The following is a 12136-nucleotide window of genomic DNA, read 5'->3' as shown; positions in this document are numbered from 1 at the left end:
TTATGGTAAAATCAGAGGTTTCATTACAAAGTACAATTGGTCACGCAAAAAACAAGCCTTATATGGGTCTGTAGATGGAAATATGAAAGAGTTACAGATTTTAGAAGGCGAAGAGGAAAAAACTAAAATGTAAAAATAAAATTGGCCTGGTCCTTAAGGTGAAAATGGGCTTGGTCCTTAAGGGGTTAAAGCCGTTAGTAGGGAAAAGCTACACCTTGCTACCTCCTCACTCTAGGCTGGTTAAGATTGGCAGTCATGAGGAGTAAGAAATCTGCAGTATCCTTTACTCCCATATGTCCATGGAAAGCCTCCAGTATCTAATTAACTGGTTGAGATGGTAGTACTGTCAAAGTATTTACCCCTCCTTCTCTTTACTACCTTGCTTTTCAGCTGACAGCTATAATGTCCTACAATGGGTAAAACCCCTGCGTATCGGATAAATGTTTTTGTCATTAATATTGCTAGAGAAAAAATGTGTTTATTTTATGAGGGATGCGTATCCAAAATGTACTAACTAATGTACCTTTGTGGTCATGAAAATTAAACATTCTAAAAGAAAAGTCCTGCAACAAATTTAGATTAATAAAAATTGTCTAAATTGCTTGATAAATTCACCTCTATGTGTCTGATAATGTGTATTTCCCCAGATTAGCTAATGCTGCAAAGTATCACAAGAGTTTGGTCCCCTTTTGGGGCCAGAATACATGGCAGATGCAGTCGAGAGTCTATTAACCCCTTAAGGACGCAGGACGTAAATGTACGTCCTGGTGAGGTGGTACTTAACGCACCAGGACGTACATTTACGTCCTGTGCATAACCGCGGGCATCGGAGCGATGCCCGTGTCATGCGCGGCTGATCCCGGCTGCTGATCGCAGCCAGGGACCCGCCGGCAATGGCCGACGCCCGCGATCTCGCGGGCATCCGCCATTAACCCCTCAGGTGCCGGGATCAATACAGATCCCGGCATCTGCGGCAGTTCGCGATTTAAATGAACGATTGGATCGCTCGCAGCGCTGCTGTGGGGATCCGATCATTCAGAACGCCGGACGGAGGTCCCCTCTCCTTCCTCCGTCCGGCTCCCGGCGTCTCCTGCTCTGGTCTGTGATCGAGCAGACCAGAGCAGGAGATGACCGATAATACTGATCTGTTCTATGTCCTATACATAGAACAGATCAGTATTAGCAATCATGGTATTGCTATGAATAGTCCCCTATGGGGACTATTCAAGTGTAAAAAAAAATGTAAAAAAATGTAAAAGTAAAAGTAAAAAAAAAGTGAAAAATCCCCTCCCCCAATAAAAAAGTAAAACGTCCGTTTTTTCCTATTTTACCCCCAAAAAGCGTAAAATTTTTTTTTATAGACATATTTGGTATCGCCGCGTGCGTAAATGTCCGAACTATTAAAATAAAATGTTAATGATCCCATACGGTGAATGGCGTGAACGAAAAAAGTCCAAAATTCCTACTTTTTTAATACATTTTATTAAAAAAAAATTATAAAAAATGTATTAAAAGTTTTTTAGATGCAAATGTGGTATCAAAAAAAAAGTACAGATCATGGCGCAAAAAATGAGTCCCCATACCGCCACTTATACGGAAAAATAAAAAAGTTAGAGGTCATCAAAATAAAGGGATTATAAACGTACTAATTTGGTTAAAAAGTTTGTGATTTTTTTTAAGCGCAACAATAATATAAAAGTATATAATAATGGCATCATTTTAATCATATTGACCCTCAGAATAAAGAACACATGTCATTTTTACCATAAATTGTACGACGTGAAAACAAAACCTTCCAAAATTAGCAAAATTGCGTTTTTCGTTTTAATTTCCCCACAAAAATAGTGTTTTTTGGTTGCGCCATACATTTTATGATATAATGAGTGATGTCATTACAAAGGACAACTGGTCGCGCAAAAAAGAAGCCCTCATACTAGTCTGTAGATGAAAATATAAAAGAGTTATGATTTTTAGAAGGCGAGGAGGAAAACATGAAAACGTAAAAATTAAATAGTTTGAGTCCTTAAGGCCAAAATGGGCTGAGTCCTTAAGGGGTTAAAGATTCTGCTCATCTGTCCTGAGTTGAGAGGGAGTAGAGAACCATAGAATGTGTTTTAGAGACCAAATATGGAACCTAGCTTAATCCATGCTGACAAAGTATCCACTGCAGTCAAAAGGGAGTGTTCAGGAGAAGTGTCATGAGCCTAATAGCAGACGGAAACAGGACGTAGCTTACCTCTAGGTTCTGTTCCAATTCATCACACCGATCTCAAGTCAGGGGTTACCCATCTGATTACGCTAGCAGGAACGTGCCACAGCAGGACCAACTTTGTTGGTATGGGAACTTGTGCTGCAGTTTTCAAATTTCCTCTTCAACATGCCTGAGAAGACCCTGCTTCAGTGAGTACAGTTTGTGATTGCGCTTAAAGTCTAAGTCATATCTGAGTCAAGGAACAAGTCAGACTATACTCTATATAGGGACCAAGTCATGCCCTAGGATAGACCTGATCTGAGTCCAGAACTCCTAAAGCAAGCCAAGTTTATCTAGTCACTGAAACACAGTAAAAAGCCCTAGCATGCGCTAGAAACCCTTGCAGAGTTTACAGCCTGGGAGTTTGTTAAATGAACTGTTACTGCTATTTAACATCTGCCATTTTCTAGGTAAAATTACATTTCACCCTTTCCTTGTTTCTTTGTGTCTGGTTGTCTGCACCTGTAAACTACATAAATCCCTTAAGAATGGGGCCAATTTTTTTTTTGAGAGATATTTCATTTTTACTCCTCACTCTTTAATAGCCAATTCCCTTTAACATTTCCGCTTACAGACCATGAGGCTTGTTTTTTGATCCACCAACTGGCCACCAAAAGGACATAACTAATTTCACCACCAAATCTACAGCGAAGTGAAAAAAAATATTTGTGGAGAGAGATTTAAAAAAAAAAAAAAATGTATCAAATTTGGGGGATTCCATTTCTATGTAGTGCACTTTTTGGTACAAATGACATGTTATTTTTCTTCTATAGGTCTGTACGATTACAACCATACTCAACTTATATAGGTTTTGATAAGTCTCACCCTATAACTTTTTGTACGATAATTAATATGCTTAAATTGTCTTCTTCTGACCCCCATAACCCCCGTAATTTATTTTTCCATATACAAGGATGTATGAGCGCTAATGCTACCATTTTTGTTTTGGTGTCTTTTTGATTGCTCTTTATAATTTTTTTTCTGATATATGAAGCAATCAATAAAATGCAATTCTTGAGTATGGTATTATTTGTGCACATAGTATACCTACCAGTAATAAGCTAACAACACAATGAAAAGCATGTACATATAACATGCATTATAATGAACAGAAGTATAACGTCGGCACTACAGTCTATGGTTAGCAGGAATTAAGCACAGACGGACCTTTTTGGTATAATTCGATGGTCACAATGAATGGCTGTGTGGCTCGTGTATAATGACTTCAGGTGGTGCTCAGATTCAAAGAAGACAGTTCACATTGAGCAAATTTTTCATGAAGAAATTAGAAACGATGGAGCACTCACCACATCTGGAAGTCTTGAAGAAGCAGCTTTTATTCCAACATGAGGATAGCGGGGTGCGGACATGAGGCGAGGGATGGACAAACAGGTCCATATAACATGCATTATCCTTTTAAAGCACTTGTATGTATATATTCTTGGTTTAATCAAACACGCATTATATTTAAATGGTTTTAATCTAACAGCACAATAAAAATCATGTATATTTTACATACATTAGCCTTCTAAAGCATTTGTACATATATATTCTTGGTTTAATCAAACACACATTATATTTACCTGGTTGTAAGCTAACAGCACAATAAATTGTTTATACATTTAACGTGCATCAGTCTTTTAAAACGCTTGTACGCATATTTTCTTGGTTTAACCCCTTCCCGACCTATGACATACATGTACGTCATAGAAGGGAAGGTTTTCCCAACACATGACGTACATGTACGTCATGTATTATATTGATCGCCAATAAAAGTGCAGTGCTGCGCCCGGTAAGATGGTGGCTATCACTGATAACCAGTCATTTTGCCTCAGGACCTAGGGGGCCCCCCCCTCACATCGATCGCTCCTATCAGCTAGTCAAATCTGACTAGCTGATGGCAGCATTTTGTACATAAAAATCCTAAGCAGCGTGGTGTGTCCCCCGATCACGGGGATCGGGAAACACACACTGCTCTGCTAGGAGACCCCAGTGTCCCCCTTCCCTGTCCCCCTTCTCCTGGTGTTCCTTACCTGTCCGGAGCTGCCGGGGCATGTACTCTACGGCATGCTTTACTTTCACTTTCATTTTCTTCTTTTTTTTTAAGTTATACAACCTAGTTATAAAACCTGGTACTGCATGCTGCATGTTTTGGGCACTAGACACTATGGGGAGCTGTTGTAGAGAAGTGAAAAAAAAAAAAAAAATATATATATATATATATACACACACGTATATATATGTATATATATATCTATATATATATATATATGTATATATATATATATATATCTATATATATATATATATATATATATATATATATATACCAAAAGTTTGGAAACACCTTCTCATTCAGAGTTTTCTTTATTTTCATTGACCATGAAAATTGTAGATTCACACGGAAGGCATCAAAACTATGAATTAGCACATGTGGAATTATATACATAGCAAAAAAGTGTGTGTGGTTGGCCTCTGGGGTAGGGGTAGTGTAGTCAGGGTTTTGCTTCAGTATATCAGGGGTTAAGGATAACCCTATTGTTCGTGACGCCAGGTTGAGGGCTAGTATGCTGAGGTAATTCTCTGGCCTATCGCCACCCTTCCCAGTAACGATAGGTGCATGCATAAAAATGACTGAAGGTCCACAAGGTAGTTGAACTTGAACTTGGATAAACTTTACTTAAAGACTTGCGGTACAGTGCAGTCTTCATCATCTACAGTTACATGGCACGGTGGAAATGTCAGTCCTACTCAAAAATGTCATCTTTGTCTTTGTCCCCCCCCCTACTGCTAAGCAGAATGATAGCACAGGCCACAAGGAGATATTGTGTCATTTTACGACTTTGTTGCTAAGGTGGTGGAGGGGGACACAGTGACTGAGCATAGCACTAATGGGACTGGTGGCGGGAGTCATGGTGGGGAGACATCATGGTGGATATGCTAAGGGGGACAGGGAGCCCACGATCAGAATTAGAAGTTAATAGTTATTTTTATTTTATTCAAGCAACCACAGTGCAACAGAGAGAGTTTTCATTGCAGCAAGCAACATCGTGACTCCATAAGCGAACAATATTGTCTCACAACAACATGGAAAAATTCACGTATGTTAAAATGAATCATGCATGAATCATGTAGAATTTCAACCTTCTAGGCCAGATGCCACTGATTACATAGCTTTCAGCTGGCTACTACAAGCCTCACCAGTCTTTCACCTCCTGCTGTACACTAACTACTACAGGCCTACTACTACTACTGCTACCTCCAACCAGGCCTACACATACACAATCCATGATTCCCCAAAAATATTTTTTTTTAGCTATTTATACCAAAGCTAATTTTTTAAAGCTAATTTTACCAAAGCTAGTTTGGACACCATTCCTGTTTTAACTCTCAAAACGGATCATTTTTGGAACACTTGGAAAAAGCCACTGTATTTTCCAAAACCTTCCTGTGTATTTTAACACTGTCAGACATCAGCAAACAACCAGAGATATTTATTATGCAGCTTTATTTTAGTGTTAATAAGCATAAAAAATCTGCTAGCGCATTAATCAAGCATTTAGTTACCATATGTTACCACATGTTGCCATACCTGAGCCTTAAAACTACTTTAAAACTACTGGAATACATTTCTAGCAATGCCATACAGGTTTTAGAGCTCTTAGGCAGTAATATCAATGTATTTAGGAGCTTTTTTCTAGTTCTTCCAGAACTGAATTCTTCACGAACCTTCTGCTAGGCTTTTCAAAAGTTCATTGATCAATCAACAAGTTGTAAATGATAAGTCATAGGATAAAACGTGCTGGGTCATAGGACAAAATGTCCTAGCCATAATATATATATATATATATATATATATATATATATATATACTAACAAATACTCAACTGTTTCTGACCATTAGGCTATGTTCACATGGTGGAATGTCGGCACCGAAAATTTCCGTACAGACTTTCCACCGACAGCAGAGCGGAGGCAGAACATGCCGACACTAGGATCCCTTGGAAATGTGCACAGCAGACTCATAGATGGCAATGCATTTCCATGCAGATTCCACAGAAAGGATAGGCATAACTATTCTTTCTGCAGGCACAGGAATCTGAATTTCTATGCAGAAACATCTGGTGCATAAATCCTTCCATATGCAGCAGAATCCATTGAAATCAATGGAATTCTGCTGCTGCGGAATGTCGGTGCGGAATTCCACAAAATAATTCTTTCAAGTGGCCTTAAAGGGGTTATCCACCATAAGATGATTTTAGTATGTACCTGCCAAACAATAATGGACATGCTTAGGAAGGGTCTGTGCTTGTCTTGGGGCAAAATGGCTATGTTGTTGAGATTACCATAACACTGGGGCTAGCTTTTTGTGAACTGGTATTTCCTGTTTGACTTTCCATAATTTCATTTTCCTCCCTCCCACACATCAGCCACCCCACCCATTGAAACATAAATGAAATGCATCCATTCAAAAGACCTGTGGTTTTCAATCAGTGTGCCTACATCTGTTGCAGTAGTTGCAAATTGATCTCTCTCCCACCAAGCGATCCCTCCACACATTGAAGCAGACAGGATCCCTGAAAATGACAACTGTCATTTTGTATGCTGTTACAAATAAATATTGGGGTGAAAATCACAGAAGAATTGTGAGAAAACCGTCATAAACAGGTACAGACACTATAGTATGGACTACACTAACTTTGCAGCCCCTTTAGCATAGTCAAATAAAAAGAAATCCTGGAATACCCGTTTAATAGGGAGAAATTACTCTGGCAATAAATTGATCAGAAAAACTATATCAACTCACACATACACTTGGATAAGTTAGGAGAATCCATTTAATATGCTAAACAGAACATTTCCAGAAGGAGTTAAGTATTTCACATTGATACAGGTAGCATATCAGACTGGATTGCATAGTTATTCTCATTATTACATTCTAAAGTTATAATAGTGCAGAAAGGTTTCTTCACTTCTTGCCACCGAATCCAAATCCACCACCGAATCCACCACCAAATCCACCGAGTCCTCCTTGACCTGCAGAGCCCATACCTTGCTGCTTACAGCAGGGATCCTGTACGGCACATGGATCTAATGAAAAACATATTTGTGAATTAAAAATAGGTTTTAAAGATTGTTACCAAATAGTGGTGAATTGAATAAACAAAAAAACTGCATTTATTCATCCTTTACCTCTTGAGCTATAAGCCATCATGTAAAAGGCAATTGACTATGCAAATGTTATTCATTCTCTAGTACTTTATTGGGGCATATTACATTGGGACATAATGTAGTAACTAGTTCAACCAACTTAACACTGGAATAAAAAACAAAACTTTTTCTTTGCTGTGGTTTTAAATACATAAACTATGAAAGGGAACTAAACATATTCTAATCCACAAGATGACCAACATGGCCATAATTCAATAAATAGTGTCACCGTCACATACTGCTTAAATATAGACAAGCAACTGCAGTAGTAATCTGTAGTATCACCACACAAAATACCAGTAATCCTTCACTTAGTGAGTTGCATCCCACACATACCATGCATCAAAAGATCAACAGTTTTTTTTAAAATTCATAAAATACTAAATATTAAAAATGTTCATTTTCTTTGCATTTGCAGTTTCTCTATATATGCCGCACTGCTGTGATATCCCCAGGGGTGGTAATTCTGCAATTTATTAGTCTTTGTTGCGTACATCTATTTTTGGAGGACATATGCAGAATACTGTAGCCCTATGCTTTGATATCATTGATATAGTTTTGATCACCTCTATGTGTAAATGAGCCTCAGTCTTCATGCAGGACATTGTGTGGTGGCACACAGAGCCCTTGTAGCTCCATGGTAGAAAGCAGTTTGTAGGCCCTCTTATTACATGAAGGAGAATTAAATTCTCCAGAATTGTTATGCCTGGATCAAAATAATACAACATAATATGAAAAAGCATATCCAGGAAAACTATTCTGAGGTAAATTAGGCTTCCACAGAAGTCAATGGGTACCATATTATATATACTAGCTCCAAAACGGAATCCTCTACAAATTTTGGTTTGAAAAACGCTATTGATGACAATGGCCTCTTTACATCCAATAATTTTTTTCTGTGTGTTTTTCAATTTAAACTGCAATTTCAAGTTTGTTAGTTACTCTATTCATTGTATTGTTTTCGTGTTTGCATCAGAACAATACTAAATGATGCAAGTGATATTATGAGAGAGTGAATTCTCTCTTAAAGAAGCTCCAAGTAATGTCTATTTTTTTCCATACCTTGGCAAGGGGGTGGTGCACATGGATCTGGGCAGCATTTGGGTGCTTGGTCCTGGCAAACTGGGGCACATGCTAGAAAGAGCAAGGAATAACGTAAGAATTACAATCATCGTATTGTAAAAACTCATTGACAGTCATAGGTTAAAGGAATAATTTAATTGTAAACTCATTGGTGCAAGGTTAGGGCTAAATATTGCTACTGCTGCTAATAATAATAATCACCATTGAACATTGGTTTTCTAATACCAGCAAATCAACCACTGCATATTCTAAAAAGCACATGTTGAGAAAGTTGACAAATAAAGGATAAAATCAGGACACAAATTACAACTTCACCAGAGCCCTACAGGCAAAGGAGCTCAATGAGACTTTAAATGAAAGCTTAAATCATGCAAAAGAGACTAGTGTAATAATTCTGATGTATACTGGTGAATTGACAGACCAGTCAGCGATATTTTGGATAATTTTGATTAAAGTTGCCTAAAGCTAGTATTCCACACTCATCAAAAGAAGTTGGAAACCAATAGACCCATATGATTGTCTCTTGGACAAAGCTAAGAGTTTGTTAGGGCTGTCAATGTATATGCAGGGGAGCAAACACTCATTGTTATACATAGTGGGCACAATTCAATCGCTTTCTATACTTGAAAATATATCAAATCCAATTTCAAAGGTACTTACGGTCTTTGCACTGTCCTTTAGCAGACATGTTTGTGTTTATGGATGCAGTTGATGTCTGAGCGATTCAACAAGGTCTCAGTAGATGGATATTTTAGCTTGTTACAAAGCTTCTATTTATACAAATCTTCTGCCATTGTTGAGCAATATAGCAGATACCAAAGTAAGCCAATTGGAATCCTAATTGATGGCCTAACTGCAGGTTGATTTTTATCATTTGCATACCTTAAAGCAAAGGCATACACAAAGTCTGTAATGAAAATAATTTCCTATTACTTACATGGATGAGAATCTCTTACTGAGATAATGACTTTCTGTATGAGTACATACTTACAATTCATTATTAAAATATATTTATTAGATAAAGAATATTATATTTAGACATTCCAAGATTACATACAGTATGAGTATGCAAACATTATTCTTATTGCCAAATCATTTCATTGCAAAAACATAGAGAACTCCCTACAAAAAATATGACCTATTTTCATTTTAACTGTTAACACACATGCAGACCTGATGTATGTTTTGGACCCCTTAAGTTGTGGACAATCAACCATCTATATAATCATTTGTACAAATGTTAACAATAGCAACACATCAAACTAAGCTGGAGATCACTGTACTTTTTTCATTGTTACTTATTAATCATAATCAGCCTGTGTAAAATGTCAAATGATCGGCTACATTCTGCTTATTATGCCATTCACTTATCTTTTCAGCCAAAAAATGCGGCTGATCATTTGGTCTGCTTTAGTGCTAATCAATGATAAGCAAATCAATTTAAAATTAATCGGATTCATTACAGGTTAATAAAAAATTCAGATTTTGTAGAATCCAGAATTCACTTCAGTGATTTCAATAGCACTTGTGATATTATATCTATTAAATATCATGCTATTCTAGCAGCATAGCAAGCTTTGAAAGGAGCAGGGATACCTTTTTTTGACAGGTGTCCTTGATCCCTTTAGTACTTTCATTGATGACCCACGCTATTAGTGTAGGTTGCCAAGGAAAAAGGAGCAGTGACTAAACAGTAAGCCAGACATTATACGGTATATGCTGAGTGCTACAATGTAAGCAAGCACCACTTTGCATAGCTCTGGCTTATTGTATCTTTGTATCTGCTTACTGTCATAGGGTTTCCTGGGCAAGAAGCTCTTGTCAGAGTAAAAAACAGGTTTGATTGTATGCTCCGTATTTTTTTTTTTTTTTTTTGAGGTTATGCTTTTTAACATACAGTGGGGCAAAAAAGTATTTAGTCAGCCACCAATTGTGCAAGTTCTCCCACTTAAAAAGATGAGAGAGGCCTGTAATTTTCATGATAGGTATACCACAACTATGAGAGACATAATGAGAGGAAAAAAAAATCCATAAAATCACATTGTCTGATTTTTTAAGAATTTATTTGCAAATTATGGAGGAAAATAAGTAATTGGTCACCTTCAAACAAGCAAGATTTCTGGCTCTCACAGACTTGTAACTTCTTCTTTAAGAGTCTCATCTGTCCTCCACTCGTTACCTGTATTAATTTCACGCAAGATCTCACCCCGTGGTGTCAAAATGATCACAAGAACGGCGAGCAAAAATCCCAGAACCACACGGGGGACCTAGTGAATGACCTGCAGAGAACTGGGACTAAAGTAACAAATGCTACAATCAGTAACACACTACACCGCCATGGACTCAAATATAAGGTTAGCTAAATCACACGGTCAATGGCGTACACGTAAAAAAAAATGCCAAAGTCCAAAATAGTGAATTTTTGGTCACTTTATATTCCATAAAAATATTAATAAAAAGTGATCAGAGTCCCATCAATACAAAAATTGTACTGAAAAAACTACAGACCATGGCGTTAAAATAAGCCCTCATATAGCCCCATATAGCAAAAATAAAAAAGTTATAGAGGTCAGAAAATGACAATTTTAAACATTCTAATTTTGGTGCATGTACAGTAGTTATAATTTTTTTTAAGTAGTAAAATAAATAAAACCTACTTAAATTGGGTATTCCTGTAACCATATGGACCTACAGAATAAAGACAACGTGTAATTTTTTTTCGAAAAAGGCACGGCGTAGAACCGGAAGCCCTAAAAAATTAGCAAAATGGTGTTTTTTTTTTTATTTATTTCTCCCCACAAATATTTTTTTTTTGTGTTGCCGCAGATTGGCCCTCATTTACTAACGTGAAACCGACAGTTTTTGTCGGGTTGTGCGACCAAATTTGTGTCGCATAGCCCATGCGACACAAATTTGGTCGCACAACCAGACAAAAGATATCATCACTCCGAGTGTTTTTTAAACCCGTCAAAATGGACGTGGTTATCACATAAAGGGGCATGTTCCCGACAAAAAAGAAAAAACACTCGGAGTATGATGAAAAACTCACAGGAACTCACAGTGAATTTTTCTTCACCAAAACCCGACAGCTCTGACCTGTAGGGAAATTACTGAAAACCGAGTGAATCCTACCCCCATCATGGAACAGAGTCTGTTCCATGTTGGGGGTAGTAGTAAAGGGGTTGATCGCATCAGGTCTCACTTCTGAGACCCGATCCGATCAAAAGTTATTAAGCAGGGGAGCGGGCGGCATGGTCCGCTCCCGAGCGATGTAGATGTGTTTTACTTTCACTTTCCCAGCCAGGATCCCTGAATAGCCCGTACTGAAGAGCCATTCAGGGATCCCTGCGAGCTCCGGCGGGGAAAGATATATAGAATCGCTGGGGGGAATGTATATGTCCCCACAGCTTCTATATATCTTGCCCCCCGCTGCGCAATATGTCTTGTCCCCCACCGCGCTATTATATACCCCCCGCAGAGCATGTGTACACATATATATATATATATATATATACTACATACCCCCCCGCATAGCGCTATTATATACCCCCCGCCTATATGCAGATATATATTATACATGCTCCCGCACAG

The sequence above is a fragment of the Hyla sarda genome, chromosome 7 (assembly GCF_029499605.1).
Source record: "Hyla sarda isolate aHylSar1 chromosome 7, aHylSar1.hap1, whole genome shotgun sequence".
NCBI lineage: Eukaryota > Metazoa > Chordata > Amphibia > Anura > Hylidae > Hyla > Hyla sarda.
This window is presented reverse-complemented; position numbering follows the sequence as displayed.